The sequence below is a fragment of the Ailuropoda melanoleuca genome, chromosome 9 (assembly GCF_002007445.2).
Source record: "Ailuropoda melanoleuca isolate Jingjing chromosome 9, ASM200744v2, whole genome shotgun sequence".
Lineage (NCBI taxonomy): Eukaryota > Metazoa > Chordata > Mammalia > Carnivora > Ursidae > Ailuropoda > Ailuropoda melanoleuca.
The window spans coordinates 8616430-8635523 of record NC_048226.1 but is presented as its reverse complement, the minus strand read 5'-3'; the positions used below and the strand labels follow the sequence as shown (position 1 = coordinate 8635523).

The window sequence follows — 19094 nt, the reverse complement described above, 5'->3', positions numbered from 1 at the left end:
ACCTTGAGGCGAACAAAAAATTAAATTTTAACCATGAGGCAAATCTTGCTCATGCAGGCAGGTCAGTGTGGCAACCAGATCAGTGCCAAGTTCTGGGAGGTAATCAGTGATGAGCATGGCATCCACCCCCCTGGAACCTATGATGACCTGCAGCTGGACCACATCTCCATGTATTATAATGAAGCCACAGGTGGCAGATTTGTTCCTCATGCTGCCTTGATGAATGTAGAACCTGGGGCGATGGACTCTGTTCATTCAGGTCCTTTTGGCTAGATATGGAGTCCAGACAGCCTGGTTTTTGGTAAGTCTGGGGCAGGCCAAGGGTTGCTCTGTAGAGTTGCCAATCTGGTTGACTCGGTCTGGGATGTGGTACAGAAGGAGGCAGGGAAGACAGCCCTGACTGCCTGCAGGGCTTCCAGTGGAGCCACTTGCTGGGTGGGGACCCAGGCTCCAGAGGGCACCTTGCTCATGAGCAAGACCGCTTCATGAACACCCTCACCAGAATGTTGGCCACTGTGGCTGAACCCTACGACCACCCTCTCTGTTCATCAGATGGTAGAGAACACAGATGAGATCCACTGCTTTGATAACTGAGCCCTTGAGGACTTTTGCTTACACACCCTTAAGCTGACCACAACCCCCTGCAGGGACCTGAACCACCTGGTCTCAGCCACTGTGTGCACTGTCACCACCTGCCTCTGTTTCCTGGTCAGCTCAGTGCTGGCTTCCACAAGCCAGCATTCAAGTTGGTGTCCTGCCTGCATCTCCACCTCTTCACTCCTGGCTTTGCCCCTCTGACCAGCCATGGGGGCCAGCGGTGTGGGGCCCTCACTGTGCCCAAATTCACCTGGCAAGTCTTTGGTGCCAATGCCTGCCAGTTCACGGCCATGTTCTAGCACAAGGCCTTCCTCAGCTGGTACGCAGGTGAGGGCATGGACCAGATGGAGTTCACCGAAGCTGAGAGCAGTGGGAATGACCTTGTCTCTTCGTACCAGCAGTACCAGGATGCCACCGCAGAAGAAGAGGAGGCCTAAGGCAGAGCACCATCACCTCAGGCTTCTCAGCTCCCCAGGTGTCTTCCTCAACTGTCCCTTTTTTGTCCCTTAAAATTTGTATTTTCCACCTCTTCTGTTTTTGTTCTCATTTTTTTTTTCTTCCTTTTTTGGAGTAGAGGGTTGTAGAACAGTGCCCAGCACATAATAGACACTCGATAAGTATTTATTGTTCGTTAAATGTCTCCTCTCTTCCACTCTGGGAAACCTAGATTTCTGCCCTTCTGGGTGACCCTGTATTTCCTTTTGGTGCCCCCTTCTCCCATCTGCACATTTGATATTACCCTTGGTTTTTAAGATAATTCTCCAGGAAGCTGGGTCTCATGAGATCCCCTTTAGAACCATGCACTGGTAACCCAGTAGACGGCCACCATCCTAAGCCCATGTGGTAGCCCAGGAGAAAGGAAACCAAGCTACCTCATAGCACGTAGAGATACCTATAAGGAAGGGGCAGAGTTTTCCATTCTAGAGCAGGAAAGGGGGATCTGGGCTATTGAAGTCCTAATTTCCGGGTGTTTCCCTGCTCCTCTCTCAGCTTCGGGGAAGGTGCTAACAGTATTATCTCCATTCTTAGTTTCTTTCCAAGCTCTGTTCTGAGCTGTTTCCTTTTCAGGGGTCTGCCCCACTCTGTTGAGTACGATCCTTCCCTCTCCTACTTTGCCTTCTTCACATGTTGGATTCCTTCCTTTTCTCCTGGTCAGAGAAGGGGACCAAGAGGGAGAGGAGACTGGCCTTGGTCCCAAAACCCCCGGAAATTCCCATTCCTACCTTTTCTTAATAAAAACCCAGCCCTGCTGTATATATATGGAAAAGTGTGTACTGCCACCTAAATATTTGAGTCATTCCTCCAGGGAAGGGACAAGGAGACCCTTCGTCTTTTGGCAATATCTCATCTCTTCCTTTTGCTATTCCCTTCCTCTCCCCACCCTTGGTTTTGTCCCGTCCTACACTTCACATTTCTATTTTAGGTTGAACTAGCTTTTTTTTTTTTTCATATTGAAATGATGACGTTGCCCCAAGAGCCAAAAATACATGAGAGTTGGAAAAAAAAATAAAGTTAATTAAGTTCCGTAAATTAGCTAGAGTTATACGGTATCTCTGTACTTTCCCACATGAGATGAGGACTTGAACAAACGTAACTCATCATTAAACACTGTTTCTCACCTTCTTTAATGTTGTTTTTGACTTTAATTTCATTTACTTGAAGCAAACAAAGTCAATTATTTTATATTCTTCAATTACATAAATTTACCCAATTGCATCTCACTTCCTCTCTGTGTGCTGATTTGCTTCTTCCTAAAGTACATCCTGTAGTAGTTTTTTCAATACTGATTTATGAGAAGGAAACTCTAAACTTCATGTCTGAAAATATCTTTATTTCATCTCACCTGAATGACTTTTCATCCTGACATAAAATTCCAATTTTACAATTAAGAATTGTCAAACTGGACCATCAACACTTTGAATTTTTTTTTCTGTTGTCTTCAGGTATTTATCATTAATGTTAAATCTACACACAATATAATTGACGTCTATTTGAAAGAAATTTGTCTTTTCTATTTGATAGTTTTTAAGAACGTTTCTTTCAATTTTCACTATAGTGTGTCCTCCTATTTTCAGTATGGCATCTCACCTATCTCCCATCTGTCTCAATGATTCCTGGTTCTGTATGGTTCTACCATTTGAGAATAAATCTTCAGTCTTCTGACATGGAAGGGAATGAAATGTTGCTTAGTCATATAACATGGTGGATAGGATCTGAGGGTCTGATTGCTTTTCATACAAACTTTCAACTAATAGTGTGTTTGGAAATTTTCTGTATGTCTCATAGTCAGAGACACTGTTTGCACCCATTTTCTGATCTCTTTCTCTTGTAAATTGGCTTGCTTCCTCTTGGTGTATAAATTTGAGGGATCTCTGATCTGCTAATTCACATAGTACTAGACCATCTGCTTTCAATCTCTCAATATTTAGATATTTCTTGTCTGTTGTCATGTCTTCTATTCTCTGTGTGTTTGGAGATTTATGAATATTATTAAAATCCTTTACAATGATTTTGGAGGGGGGTTCCTGGAGATATAATGGATGAGTGCATATATTCAATCTTCAGTGTTTAAATAAAAATCCTTTTCATTAAGATTTTACAGACATTGGAAATTCTATTAACAGAAGATAGAGTCCTTCATTTCATAATTAGAAATATCCCAGGGAGACATAGCACATTAACTTATAATTATAAATGGCTGTTATGCTTCCCTCTTTATAATTGACCCCCAGTTCAGAATTAATTGCTTCCATATCCCTGTTATATCTCCTTCACATATTTACGGTTTTTGGTTGGCAGGCCACAAGAACTAGACTGTGAACTAGTTGGGATTATGTTCAAGGCACTTTTGCACTTGAGTATCGTTGGTCGAAATCACAGTGCTTGGTGCAGAGGACGCTTCATAAATGCTTCTTCAATAAAATGGAATGATTTAGAATCAGAATTAGCACAGAAACTTTCAGCTATGACAGGAGTGTTTCTCAACCATTGGCGAGAAATTTCAACCAGATGTTCACTGCGTTTCCAGATTTTTCTCCCAGATTTGCCGCACAATTTGATTGATCATTGGGTTTGGCAACTGGCATTATGAGGAGATTAAAACCTCAAGTAATGCTAAATTAGCAATATTACTTTATGTTTTATAATTCTTTTATTGTCTGAGGATGTTTCTGTATTCATATGTTTTTTTAATCCTCCTATATCCCTGCAATATCAGAGAATTACAAGGTGTATTTTAGTTTGTTTCTGTGTATTCTTTAGAAGAATACAAGATACTGGTGGGGATAATTATCATCAATTTGGAAAGTAAAGGAGTATTTCCTTCTCTAATGTGATTTTCTGTAAAACTAGGAGAAGCAAAGGGTAAAGAGACCTCTGTTTATTCTTTTTATACACACAAAATAAAGTTCCTATTTAGTACAAATGGCTAGACACAATTTTAAGTATCCCAGATATTCTTGTCCACACAACAGCTGAAAACCAACAAAAGTCAGCAAAAGGATTAATGACCACTTCAGCCTAGAGTAGAAAGAGTTGCCATTGTTAATTCTGAATATTGTCTATTCTATCCCAAAAGAAGCAGGAGGCCTGGGAATTGTGGCTGGGCTGTGGTTCCAGGAGAGAGGAATGGTATGGATTTGGCAAAGGTGAGGGTCTGTGACTAGACACTTTGAACAAAGTGAAATGGGAACATGAACCTCTGATTACACAAGGGAATGTTTTCAAAATCAAGGGAAAGAGCCCAGAGCAAGACTGCCTGATAAGAGCTTTAAAGGGTCCTAATTCAGACTAAAAAGAAGGAATGCAATTGAATAGGTTTATTTATTGTGGAATAAACAAAGACTGCAACCTCCAACCTCCACTAATTGGTATTTGCAGTGCAGTTCTCAACTAGGTTTATAGAATGAAGTATGTGTGTATGTGTAGGTTTTAAAGTAAGCTCTGTGCTCAATGTGGGGCTCGAGCTCATGACCCCAAGATCAAGAGTTGCATGCTCTACCCACTGAACCAGCCAGGCATCCCATGGAATGAGGTTTTGAGCTTCGATTTAGCTAGTAGAAAGTTGTGCATTTTTAAATGCATTAAAGGAAGCCAAAGTGGTAAATAAATCATTCTGCCATCTTAAACTGTCCACAAGGTGTTCAGTGAAAGTAGTGACCTGGTTAGCAGCCAGGAGACCCAAGTTTCAAGTCTGCAGCTGAAACATTCAATTGTTATGTAAATGGTGGGGAATAGGGGAATACTCCTTCCTCTTCAGAAAGATCAAATTAATTAACATCATATCAGCATCAGGGATGTCGTCTGCTAATACCTAGCAGCTTTTCAGGTGTGACTCCCTTGGTTATCTAAAGAGCTTGTCAGTCTCCACTCTGAGCTATTTTTATGTTAGCTGTGAGAAAGCAGAGTAACTGCAGCATCTGTGGCCATTGCTGAGTTGTCAGACAAAACGGACAACTGGTATCTCTGTTTTCTTCTCCTGAAGAACAGACAGATAAACATCTGTCATATAGGTAGGACTTCAGACCTTTTATGTTGCCAGCTGATGGAGATGACTTTCATGCCACGTGGGTTTATGGAGGGAGGCTTTGTCTCTGTCTCACAGCTTGTTGATGACCATTACCTTGCAGAGAACTCACCAACACCTTGTGCTTGACCTCAAAATGGAAGTTGGAGATTTACACGGTGGGCAAGAAAGCTGAGGACAGGGCCACTGGGTGGCTCAGTCAGTTAAGCGTCTGCCTGTGGCTTAGGTCATGATCTCAGGGTCCTGGGATGGAGCCCTGTGCCGGGGCTCTCTGATGCCAAGATGTCTGCTTCTGCCTCTCTTTCTGCCTCCTCCCCTGTGCTCATGCTCTGTGTTTCTCTCTCTCTCAAATAACTAAATAAAATCTAAAAAAAAAAAAAAAGAAGAAGAAAGTTGAGGACAAGTCAAAACACCTGATATAATTTAAGCAAGACCCTTAATAAACAAGTGGGAGCAAGATATACAAAATTAATGTAGTTCCTAACATAAGTATATTTAGGATGTTAGATGTATTTTAAGGTGTCATTGCCATGATTTGGTAAATGTGAAAAATTTTGGAAAGCAAGCTATACAGTTTCAGAATTTCTAACATTATTCATAAGGCTCCTCCACATTTCATTTCCAGATAGATGATTAATAAATAGGAAACTTGAGCTGTAAAAAAAAAGAAATCTGAAGACAGGTTATTCCAAGTTTCATTATGTAAATAGGTAGACATAGGCTGATAGAGTGAAGGGTCAGTAATTAGGGGGCTAATTGACGGAGTCTCTACAATATGAAATGCATTTTTTCACAATTTTGGTAATTTCATTAAAAAAATTGGCATATAATTCACATACCATGAAATTCAGCCATTTCAAGTGTGTAATTAAGTGGTTTTTAATATATACACAAAGTGGGGTGCCTCAGTCCATTGAGCATCTGACGTCAGCTCAGGTCGTGATCTCCGGGTTCCGGGATTGAGCCCTGTGTCAAGCTCTGGGCTCCGCGGGGAGTCTGCTTCTCCTTTTCCCTCTATCCCTCCCCCTGCCCCTGCTCTCTCTCTCAAATAAATAAATAAAATCTTTTAAAAATATGTATTCACAAAGTGGTAAAACCATCACCGCTCTTTTATTTCAGTACACTTTCATTACCCCAATAGAAATGCTACACCCATTAGGAGTCATTCCCAATTCTCCCATCCTCACAGTCCCTAGAAATCACTAATGTATTTTGTCTCTATGAATTTGCCTGTTCTGAACATTTCATAAAAGCAGGTCGCATAATATGTTGTTCATTGTATCTGGCTTCTTTCATTTAGCATAGTGTTTTCAAAGTTCATACAAGTTGCATGTTTTAGTAGTTAACTTTTATGACTTAATAATATTCCATTGAATGGACATACAACCTTTGTTTATTCATCAGTTGATAAGTTAGCTTGTTTCTACTTTTTTGGTTTCTGTGAGTAATGCTTCTGTGAACATCCATGTGTAAAATTTTGTGTGAACATACGTTTTTCAGTTCTCTTAGGTCTCTAGGAGGGGCTCCTGGGTCATATGGGTACTCTATCCTTGACATTTTAAGGAACTGTGAAACTACTCCAAAATAGCTGAACAGTTTTGTATTCCACCACATTCTCTTACATTTTCTGTTTTAGCCATTCTAGTGGGTGTGAAATGGTATCTTATTGTGGGTTTGATTTTCATTTACCTAAATGTTGACTATCTTTTCATGTGCTTGTTTGTCATTTGTATGTCTTTTTTGGAGAAATGTCTATTCAAATAATTTGCCCAGTTTTTAATTGGGTTGTCTTATCAGCTATACGATTTGTAAATATATTCTTCCATTCTGTGGGATATCTTTTACTTTCTTCGTGGTGTCCTTTGATGCCCCAGAGTTTTTAATTTTTATGAAATCCAATTTATCTGCTTTTTTCTTTTGTCACTTTTGCTCTTGGTGCCATATCTATGAAACCATTGCTTAATCCAAGGTCACGATGTGACCTGTCTTTCTTTCTAGGAGTTTTATAATTTTACCCCTAATATGTAGGCCTGTGATCCATTCTGACTTAATTTTTGTGTATGATTTGAGGATCCAAATTCATTCTTTTACATGTAGATATTAAGTTTTCCTAGCACCATTTATTGAAAAGACTATTCTTTCCTCCTTGAATTGTCTTGGCACCTTTGTAGTAAATCAACTGACTAAAAATGTGATGGTTATTTCTGGACACTCAGTTCTGTTTCCATTGAGCTCTATGTCTATGCTAATGCCAGTTCCATACTATCTTAATAACTATCTTTGTAGTAGATTTTAAAATTTGGAAATACGAGTTCTTCAACTTTGTTCCTCTTTTTCAAGATTACTTGTCTATTCTGTATCCCATGTAATAAGAATATTAAATTCAGGTCATTGAGTTTTGGGGGGGAAAAAGTTGGCTGAAATTTTGATAGAGATTGTGTTGAATTTTTGGGTCAACCTGGGAAGAATTGCTATTTAAACAATATTAAGTCTTCGAATTTATGAACAGGGGATATTTTGATTTGTTTAGGTGTCCTTTAATTTTTTGTGGTTTTTAGTGTACAAGTCTTGAACTTCCCAAGTTAAATTGATTCCAAAGTATTTTATTCTTTTTGATGCTATTATAAATTGAATTATTTTTAAATTTTATTTTCAGGTTTATTGCTAATATACAGAAATATAATTGGTGTTTTCACTTTGATCTTATATCCTGCATTCTTTCTGACTATATTTATTAGCTCTAATTTTTTTTGTAGATTATTGAGAATTTTCTATATACAACATTATGTCATCTGCCAATAAGGATAGATTACTTCGCGCTTTCTACTCTGGATGCTTTTTATTTCATTTTCTTGTCCGATTTTTCTGACTAGCATACCCAGTACAATGTTGAGGACATGTGGTGAGAGCAGACATTCTTGGTTCATTCCAGGTCTTAGGGGAAAGCTTTCAATCTTTTTTCCATTAAGTATAATGATGACTGTGGGTTTTTCATAGATATCCTTTGTTAGGTTGAAGAATTTCTCTTCTATTCTTAATTTATTTCTTTGTGTTTTTCTATCACGAAAGGGTATTGGATTTTGTAAAATGGCTTCCTGCATGTACTAAGATGATAATATGTGTTTTTGTCCTTTATTTTATTAATATGGTGTATTACATTGGTTGATTTTTCAGCATGCTTTGATTTTCATGTTGAACAAACTTTCCAGTTCTAGAAAAAAATCCCACTTGCTTGTAAACAACAGGTATAATCATTTTCATACACTGTTGAATTTGGTTTGACAGTTACTTTGTGGAGGATATGAAGATCTACATCTCTAAAGAATATTGATCTTCAGCTTTCTTTTCTGTGATATCTTTGGTTTTGGTATCACTGTAATACCAGACTTACAGAATGAGTTGGAAAGTGTTTTTTCTCCTTTTATATTTTGAAAGAGTTTGTGAATAATTGATTTTAATTCTTTAAAAGTAGAGTAGCATTTACCAACGAAGTCATATGGCCCTGGTCTCTCTTTTGTGGAAACATTTTTTTTTGGGGGGGGGGGACATTTTTCACTATTAATTCAGTTTCTTTATTTATTATAGTTATGTTCAGAGTCTCTGTTTGTCTGTGAATCTGATGTAGTAGTTTGTGTCTTTTTCATATATCCACGTCCTTTAGATTTTCTTTTTAAAAAAGATTTAATTAATTTGTTTATTTTAGAAAGAGAGAGAGAGCACGAGTGAGCAGGAGGAGAGGCAGAGGGAATCTCAAGGTGTCTCTGCCCTGAGTGCAGAGCCCCTCACAGGGTTGATCTCACAACCCTGAGATCAGGACCTGAGCCAAGATCATGAGTTGGACGCTTAACTGACTGAGCCACCCAGGTGCCCCAACTTCCTTTAGATTTTCTAATTTGTTGGTGTACAGTTCTTCGTGGTATTTTCTTTTAAACCTTTTAGCTTCTATAATAATAATGTTCTCTCTTTCATCCCTTACTTTAATCACCTACATCTTTCCTCTTATTTTGTCAGTTTAGCTGAAAGTTTATAAATTTTCCAAGAACCAGTTTTTACTTCATTGAGTTCTCTATTGTTTTTCTACTCTTTATTTCATTGATTTCCATTTTGATTTTTATCTCCCTTCTACTTGCTTTGGGTTCAATTTCCTTCCCCCCCCTAGTTTCTTAAGGTGGAATTTAGGTTGTTGATTTGAGGTCTTTCTTCTTTTTTAATACAGGCGCTTGTAACTACTTATTTTCCTCTAAACACTTCTTTTGCTTTGTCCCATACTTTTGATACATTGTGTTTTCTTTGCATTCATCTCAAAGATTTTTTCTGATTTCCTTTGTGATTTCTGCTTTGACCCATTGATTATTTAGTGGCACACTGTTTATTTTCCACATATTTGTGAATTTCTTAAGTTTCTCTTTGTTATTGATTTCTAATTTCATTTGCTTTGGGTAAAAGAAATTACCTTGGGGCGCCTGGGTGGCACAGCGGTTAAGCGTCTGCCTTCGGCTCAGGGCGTGATCCCGGCGTTGTGGGATCGAGCCCCACATCAGGCTCCTCCGCCGTGAGCCTGCTTCTTCCTCTCCCAACTCCCCCTGCTTGTGTTCCCTCTCTCGCTGGCTGTCTCTATCTCTGTCAGATAAATAAATAAAATCTTAAAAAAAAAAAGAAAGAAATTACCTTGTGTGATTTTAAATCTTCTACATTTATTGAGACTTTTTTTTTCCGGTGCAAAAAGGTGCTTTTACTATACAGCATGGGGACAGAATTGGGCAGAAAGAGCTGCACTGGGAGTGACTGATTATATACTTTGAGTTAGTGGGGGTCAGGGATAATGTAAGTCTCTAAGGAATCTGAAAGCAAAGTTTCCAGGCCCTTGAAGGTCTGGCCATTGTTAAGATATGGTTACTTTATGGCTTATCACGTGATCCATTTTGGAGACTACTCCATGTGCACTAGAGAAGAATGTACATTTTGCTGTTGTTGGACTAAGTGTTCAGTAGTTGTGTTAGTCTAATTGGTTATAGTGCTATGCAAGTCTTAGCTTTTCTTGTTTATCTTCTGTATAGTTGTCCTTTAATTACCAAAAGTGAGGAATTGAAGTCTCCAAATATTATGGTTGAATTGTCTATTTCTCACTTTGTTTCTGTCAGTTTTGACTTCATATATTATGGCTCTCTATTACTGGTACATATGTTGACAGTTGTTATATCTTCTTAATGAACTGATTCTTTACTGTTTTATAGGAACCTTTTTCGCCTTTTGCAAAACTGTTTTTGACTTGAAGTCTATTTTGTCTGATACTAGTATAGCCAGTCAATCTCTTATAATTGCTGTTTGTATGGTACATTTTTTCCCATCCTCATACTTACAATCCATTTGTCTTTGAATACAAAATATGTTTGTTATTGGCAGTTTATAGCTGTAACACTTATTTTTTAAAAATCCATTCTGTTCATCTCTATCTTTAGATTAAATGGTTTAATTAATTTACATTTAATGTAATTATTGATCAGGGAAGATTTATAGCTGCCGTTTTGTTATTTGTTTTCTATATTTCTGTGTCCCTTTTTTGTATTATTCTTCCATTCCTGCCACCTTTTGCATTAAATAAATATGATCTACTATGTCACTTAAATTAATCTGCCTGTATATAGTTCTTTTCTAAGAATTTTCCTTGGGGATTACAATCAATATGTTTATTTATAACCATCTAGGTCAGATTAATGCAATAGTATACAAAAATGTGTTCCTATGTAGCTTCATTTCCTCTACCTTCCTTTGTGCCATCATGCAAATTACACCTTTATACATTGTATACACATCAACACAATTTATAACTACTCCTCATGCAGTTGATTTTTAAATCAGATGGAGAAAAAGTTACAATAAAAACATGTTTATACTGTCTTTTATATTTACCTATGTCGTTACCTTTGTCAGTGCTTTTATTTCTTTCATGTGCAGTCTCATTATTGTCTAATCTGCTTTCATTTTAGCCTGAAAGTCTTCGGTTAGATTTTTTTTTGTAGGACAGAGCAGTTAGCAGTGAATTCTCTGTTTTTGTTTATCTGGAATCTTCTTAATTTCTCCTTCATTTTTTGAAGGATTGTTGTGCTAGACATGATTCTCGGTTGGCAGTTTTATTCTTTCAGTACTTCGAATACATTATTTTGTGATCTTCTGGCCTCTAATGTTTCTTTTCTTTCTTTTTTTCTTTTTTCTTTTTTTTTAATTTTTTATTATTATGTTCAATTAGCCAACATATAGTACATCATTAGGCCTCCAGTGTTTCTAATGAGAAATCAGTTTTTAATCTCACTGTGGATCTCTTGTATAGGATTAGTCACTTCTCTATTGATGTTTTCATTTTCTTTTTTTTTTTTTTAAGGTTTTATTTATTTATTTGGCATAGAGAGAGAGAGAGAGCACAAACAGGGGGAGTGGCAGGCAGAGGGAGAGGGAGAAACAGGCTCCCTGCCAAGCCGGGAGCCCAATGCAGGGTTCCATCCCAGGACTCTGGGATTATGACATGAGCTGAGGACAGACGGTTAACCGACTGAGACACCTAGGCGTCCCTCTACTGATGTTTTCTTTTCTTTTTTATCTTTTAACATTTTGATTATGATGTGTCTAACTATACACTCTGAGTTGCCTGTCCCAGAGTTTGATGACTTTCTTAGATGTGTAGATTAACACTTTCCATCAAATATAGGAGGTTTTTGGTCATTATTTCTTCAACTATCCTTTCTGTTTCTTTTTCTTTCATGTCTTTCTGTGACTCCCATTAAGTGCATGTTGATATACTTGGTGGTGTCCTAATGGTATCGGAGACTGTTCATGAATTTTTAATTTTCCTCTTTGTTCCTGAGACTGGATAATCCCAATTGAATTATCTTCACATTCATTGGCTGTTTCTTCTGTCTGCTCAGGTCTTCTGTTGAGCACATCTAGTGAATTTGTCATTTCAGTTCATGTACTTTTCAACCACAGAATTTCTACTTGGTTATTTTATGTAATTTTTACCTCTTTATTGATAATATCTATTCATGGAGACATGGTTTTCAGAATTTCCTTTAGTTTTTCCGACCTGGTTTTCTTTAGTTCTTTGAACATATTTACAATAGCAAATTTAAATCTTTGTCTGTAAATCTAATATCTGAGCTTTCACGGGGACAGTTTCTATTTACTGCTTTATTTCCTATGTATGGGTCATATATATTTTTTGCATGTCTCATAATTTTTTGGCTGAAAAGTAGACATTTTAAATTGTATAGTGTTATGATTCTGTAAATTAGGTTCTTGCCCTCTACCAGAGTTTGATGTTTGTTTAGTAACTTTGTGGAACTAATTCTATTAAGTCTATATCGTTTGTCATGTGTGGCCACTGAAGTTTCTGCTTGGTTAGCCTCATGATCAATTTAATTATTAGATAGAGATTGTCTTAGTTGCCTGGAACTGATAAGTCCCATAGCCTCTGCCGGAGAGCATGCGGGCCTATTGGGGACATGGCTTTAACAGTTTACAATTCTGCCTTAGTGTGTGCTTCCTGCTTGTGCAGAGCTTCAAGTTTCGTCACAGGTGAGAGTCTAGGGCCTTCTCAGGTCTTTCTTGAGCACAGGCGTGCACATAGGTCTAGGCGAGCACATAATCCAATGCATTTATATTCCCAGGCATAGGTGAGAGCTTTCAAATCCCCCTACGAACATTTCTTTCCCAGCTTTTAGTTTTAATTTTTGTGGTTAGTCCGTTGTTTGCTCATCTGCTCTCCACTGCCTCAGGTATCTGTGATGTTCAACAATTGCCTCTGATTGTTTTTGACAAATGCTCCTGGGAAAAAGGCTCTTTCCACTTGGCAAGCTCTAAACTAGGTAAAATGAAGAGCAGTACTTCTGATTCCTTTTGCTTATAATCAGGGGACAGAGCTAACACTCATGCAGTGGCTTCTCAACAAAACGACCTTATTGAAGAGTCTTGACACAACTTGTAAGACATCACTAATTAGATTTCACTTGCCATCTGCTGCACTATCCTTGTCAGAGACCAGTGAAATGTAAATTTAGAACAGATGACAGAGTGAAAGGAGAAAACAACACCTTCCTGATAATTGTGGGTACCCAATCTGTATCCTGGGGGAAGGAGGGGGCAATAGTATCTAAAGGATTGTTTCTGGTTTTAGTATAAAATGATTGGCACTGAATGAATAAATGTGTTTATTTTATTTCCTTTTTTTTTTTTTGAGGAGGAGGAGCGAGGAAGGAGGAGAACAGGTATTACCTTACAGAGGTGAATTTTCCTGTGAAATATAACTTTGACAATTATTCTCTTTAATAGAGGGATGTAAAAGTTATATTAAATATGTTTAGATTGAAGCATATATTTTAGTTTAAAATACATAGGAGATCAAAGATAATTTTTTTTTCTGATCCATAAGACCTAGCTAGAAGGTGTTTTGATTTCTCATATTGCTGAGATGACTCCCTGAATAAAATAATGGAACCAGGCTACTAATGATAAATCTGATTTTATTCTGGGTCTTAGTGGAAATCAGCTAAAGTACCCAGTATTTTTGAGGGAACTAAGCCATTGAAAAGGATTGAACTTACTTCTTCATCAGTAAAAAGATAGGGATCCGATCATTTCAGGGAGGAGCCATTCATACTACATCCATACTCAATCATACTCATTCTGAAAGTTAAATATGCTCAGACCATATAAATATGCTTCCCAGGAATGAGAGATAGGAGAATCCAATCATTTTTTTGTTCATTCATTCATTTACTCATTCTTTTATTCATTCACTGTCTATCGATAAAGTGCCTGCCATGTACCCGCAATTGTTCTTGGTGCTAAGGATACGGTAGTTGAGCAAAAATAGGAAGTTCCATGTCATCATTGAACCTATCTTCTAGTGGGAAGATAGAACATAAACTCAACCAGAGGCAACTATATACTAGAATGGCAGAAAGTGTTAAATGCAATGAAGAAAATAATGCAAGCGATACAACGGAGAGTAACAGGGTTAGGTGGGGTAGCAGGGGAAAGATGATCTCTGATAAGATGACATTTATGCACAAATATGAGAAAAAGCCATGGATATCTGGGAAAAGAGACTATGGGGTAGATGGAACAGTAAATGCAAATGACCTGAAGGTGAAGTGTGCCTGGAGCACAAAGAAAGTAGTGTGGGTTGAGCGAAGTGAGCCCCTGAGCCCCAGGAAAGGAAAACATAGCAAAGATGAGAGTAGGCCTTCGGGGGCGGGTTCCATTCAGTGTGAGTTTGGAAGCCACTAGAGAGTTTGGGGCAGAGAAACCACAAGGATCTCAGGCTGTTGTATGCAGAACGGACGATGAGGAAGGGAGTTGGTGTGGTCAAAAACAGAAGTGGTTAGGCTTCTGCAGTGGTGCAGGTAAGAGGTTATTGTGGCTGGGGCAGGGTGGTGGCAGTGAAGGTGGTGAGCTGTACTTGGTCTCTACATATTTTGAAGGCAGAGCATGTGAGGTTGGCTGGTGAATGGGGTTAGGGGTGTGAAATAAGGAGGCATTGAAGGTGGGAGGTGAGTAGAAGATATTTGGTTTTGGTTAGAGCAGCCAAAGAAATGGGGCAGCCAATTGCTAGAATAGAGAAAAGGTAGTCAGTACTCCCTCTTGGTTTATGAAACCTAGTAAGTAGTTCTCTGCTTTTTTTGACATCCTGGAATTGTGCGTGTGTGCGTGTGTGTGTGTGTGTGTGTGTGTGTGTGTGTGTGTGGCAGAGAGAGAGAGAGAGAGAATGCAAATGGGCTGCAGAGGAAGTGGATAAGATTGAAGCCAACAAAAAACCTTTCCTGCAAGAAAATGGTATGGAGGGACACCTGGGTGGCTCAGTCAGTTAAGCGTTTACCTTTGGCTCAGGCCATGATCCCAGGATCCTGCGATCGGTTCCACATCAGTCTCCTAGCTCCGTGGGGAGTCTGCTTCTCCCTCTACCTGCTGCTCACTCCTGCTTGTACTCTCTCTCTCTCATGTTCTCTCTCTGGCAAATCAATCAATCAATCTTAAAAAAAAAAAAAAGATAACGCTATGGAGTATGTCAACAGAGAATAAAGACAACAAATGAGGAAAAAGAAGATACTAGAAGATTGCGTTTTAGGGAAAGAAATTTCCAGACTTCTTCCAGGCCACCTATGTTCAATTTGGTGAAAGACCAGGGTGCAAGCTCTTGCTGGCACCATGCGATGAAGGAGAGTTACACGCACTTGCCGTGCTGCAGGCTCTCCAGGCACGAAATGGAAGCTGTTTGGAGGATGAAGTGATAAACACAGCTTTTTTGTCCTCTCATTTTAATTTTCCTCCTATGCTTTACTGAGAGTCTCAAAAAAGGGAAAAAATCCTATATTGATGGTCTAACTTGTCTCTAAGCTTTTCTATAACAAGTGGTTATGGAGAGTCATTAAATGTAGGGCATGGTGTTAAGGATTGCAGCAGATTCAGTAAACGTACAAATTAGTTTTTCCTCCAATGATTTATAACCTAAATATGTAGTTTACTTAAGTGAAAGCTCAGGACAGTTTTTGATGGTGATGCAAACGTGAATGCTATGAAAAATTGCTTTTAAAAATGCAAACATTTATTGATCACAAATTATACTAACCATTTTGCTATGTGTCTTCCATTTTTACGTCACTTAGTTCTAAGGAAAAAAAGAAACAAAATCCTAATATTACCCTCAGATAGAGATTGAGAGACAGGATTATATCTTTTCTGATATTGAGGAGTCTTACATTTAGTGAAGTAAGTTATTTGGCCAAATTTACATACTAAGTGGTAAGAACCAGAGTTGAACACACAGTGTGACTTTGGGGACTAGACTCATAAACTTCTCACCATTTTGTTTTCCTCAGGGATTTCAGAGGTTGGGGAAAGTGCTATGGATTGAAGTAATCACATAAAGTCTCATGGAAGGGGCAGGGCTTGGGACGTTCTCTAAAAGAGGGGAGAGTAAGAAAAAGAAAGAGAAGAAAATAATCAGATTTCAGACATGGTTCCATGAGCAGTTGAGAGGATCTAATGGGCTGGCGAGCACGAACTGTATTGGAACAACAAGGAAATCTGGCTTGCCTGTCACCCTGGGTTTTTGTTGGGCAGTAATAAGAAGTTAAGTTGGATTAGTGAGCTGAGACCAGTTTATAGAAGATCTTGAATGGCAGCCAAAGATGTTTACATATCCTCTTTTTAGGTAATGGGAAACCATTGAAAGAATTTGGATATCATTTTGGAATTATGTCAAATTGGGAGAGAAACATTATGAGAGATAGGAGAGGAGAAAGCCAGTGGGGAGGCCGTGGCTGCAATTCAGGTATGAAGCGATAAATCTTGGACGATTTTTCGTCTTATGAATCTACGTTTCAAAAAATACAACTGTAAGGCCCACCTCCCTCTCCCCTCTCCCCTGTGTATCTCCCTCTATCTTTCTCTTTTCTTTTGAAAGTCTTTTCTAGAATTATGGATTTTTAAAGGAGAAAATCACCTTGGATAGAGATCATGTGTCCTAATCTTTTTTTTTTTTCTTTAACATGACTGAGCCAAGCAAAATTAAGAAACTTGCCTAAGATCGCATGGTAACAAGTGTCAAAGCCAAGACTAAAATAAATTTGTTTTCTGACTTTCTCTTCAACACTGTAAGTGTTATCATTCCTGTCTCCACTTTCTCTTGCCAGGACTTCAAGGAAAAGGAACTCCAGAGTTCCCAGATAATTCTCCCCATTTCTTTTAACCCAGGATGGTATTGGTGATCCTGTTGTTTTTAGGGAATACGGTTAATGTTTCTTAGGTATTGAAACCACCTGATTTGTAAGAAATCATGATTTATGAGAAATATATATTTGGTCATTCAGTTGACCAAAACATGTTTCTCATATATATTTGGTTTCTGTCCAGAGTTCCTGGCTCCTACAACCCTGAGAATTTCCTATGATAAGGGCTATACAAGTGTATTTTGTTAATGAATGTGACTTCCAGATCCCACTTGGTGGCAGGGGCTGGTTGCCAAGAGAACCAACCATGTGATTAGAGGGTTAGAACTTGCCATCTTATCCCCAGACCTCAGTGGAGACAAGAGAGGGGCTGAAGGTTGAAGCAGCCAATGGCCAATGACTTAGTCAATTATGACTGCAGTGAAGCCTTCATAGAGACCCAAAAGGGTTAACAGAGCCTCCAGGTTGGTGAGCCAGTGGAGACTGGAGAGGGCAGTGCCTTAGAGAGGGCATGGAGGGCATGGAAGCTCCATGCCCTTTCTCTATACTTTACCCTCTGCATCTCTTCATCTGGGCATTGATTCATATCCTTTATCATAACCTTAATAAACTGGTAAGCACAAGTGTTTCCCTGAGTTCTGTGAGCCCCTGTAGCAAATGAATCAAGCCTAAGGAGGAGGTCCTTGGAATCTCCAGTCTGTAGCTGGTAGGTCAGAAGCACAGGTAAGCCTGGGGCGTGGGGTTGGGGGCAGTCTTGTACGACTGAACCCTTCACCTGTGGAATCTGGTGCTGTCTCTAGGTGGTGTCAGAATTGAGGGGAATTCTCGGATACCTTGCTGGTCTTCTGAGAATTGCTCGGTGTTTTGTCTGGGGGAAACACTCCCACCCCTCCAGGTCAGGATTAGGTCCAGGAACCCATAAAGAACAATCAGCAGAAATAATTTTTTTACATCTGTTACTTTGCCCCAAGAGACTCATCTGGATTTTATTATATACCAGAGTTAAACACACTGACGTCCTCTGGAGAAAACAGAGAATCACCTTTCTTGCTCCCTCTCCTACTTAGCAGGGAAGGGAGGAGTTTTTACTCCCTGAAGATACCTTTTGGCTTGATGAACTCATAGGGGAGATGTAAATGCATGGTCTGCTTTCTGATCCATAAGAGAAAATGACCTTAATATGAAATAAGTCTCTGAGGCATAGAAAAGGAGAGGAAGTAAAGAGCTCTGAATTCTTTCCATGCGGGCAGAGAAGCATGGGGTGTTATTTAATCTCCTGGTCCACTAAAGAACCCTAATTTCTGAGATTCTTTGGGAGGTCTCAGCTATAAAAGTCTTCATCAACTCTTGCATTTAGGAAAAGAGAATGGATCTCCCATGGCAATTTTATATAAAAAAAATATTTTTCTCAGTGTGAATGGTTTTGAGCTTTACATGGAATTTTTTCATCTAAGGTTTCTCCCGAACAGGGAAAGTACAGTGACTTTCAATCCAAAGCAGACAGCAGCACAACAGAGGCCCCTGCCAAGACAGAGATGATAGGAAAAATCAATATCCCATAATTAAATCTGTTGAATTGACAGTAGGGGGAAAAAAGTCACAGTTTTAATTTAGATATTGGCTGCCCAGAGAAGAAATATTCTGACAGCAGTAAAACGGGGAGTTGGGTTTCATTTATTCCTTAGATAATGACGAACATTTGTCTACCACATGCTGGTCACTGTGCTGTGTTGGTGCTCAGACATTAACAGAACAAGATGTACCCAATGTCTGCCCCTCAATGATAACCCTGGACTGTACATTCTGAACGGGGCTTGTTAACTGCTGTGTTCCTCGGGAGAAGATTAGTGTCTGACATGTAGTAGATGTTGTGACAATAAATATTTGATGAATTAATGAATACGTTTTTATACTATACTTTTGTCTTTTGAATATAACTTTACACCTTACACTGACTTGTCAAGGAGGCAGTGTCCATTAATCCTCATTGTCTTGATGGTCTTTGTCAGAAAATGAGTGTTAAAATTTTTGTTCAAAGGATTTTTTTTTTCCTTTTTTAACATGAGGGAGATAATAATTCATTCTTGGCTTTTAAAATTTTTTCTTTTATAATTTCCCATTCTGACAGCTTTTGGCAAAGATTATTAATGGAGTTAAAAATCTCAGAAATTAAAAAATATCCTTCTTTTTTTTAAATTTTATTTTATTATATTATGTTAATCACCATACAGTACATCCCCAGATTCCGA

General features: G+C 38.6%; 1 protein-coding gene and 1 pseudogene across 1 annotated transcript in view; both read left to right on the top strand.

Annotated features, from left to right (window-relative positions):
• The window catches only part of AGBL1 (ATP/GTP binding protein like 1), a 637395-nt gene that overhangs the window by 291279 nt on the left and 327022 nt on the right, over positions 1–19094 (top strand). The window lies entirely within an intron of this gene.
• On the top strand, positions 34–896 carry LOC105239234 (annotated as a pseudogene).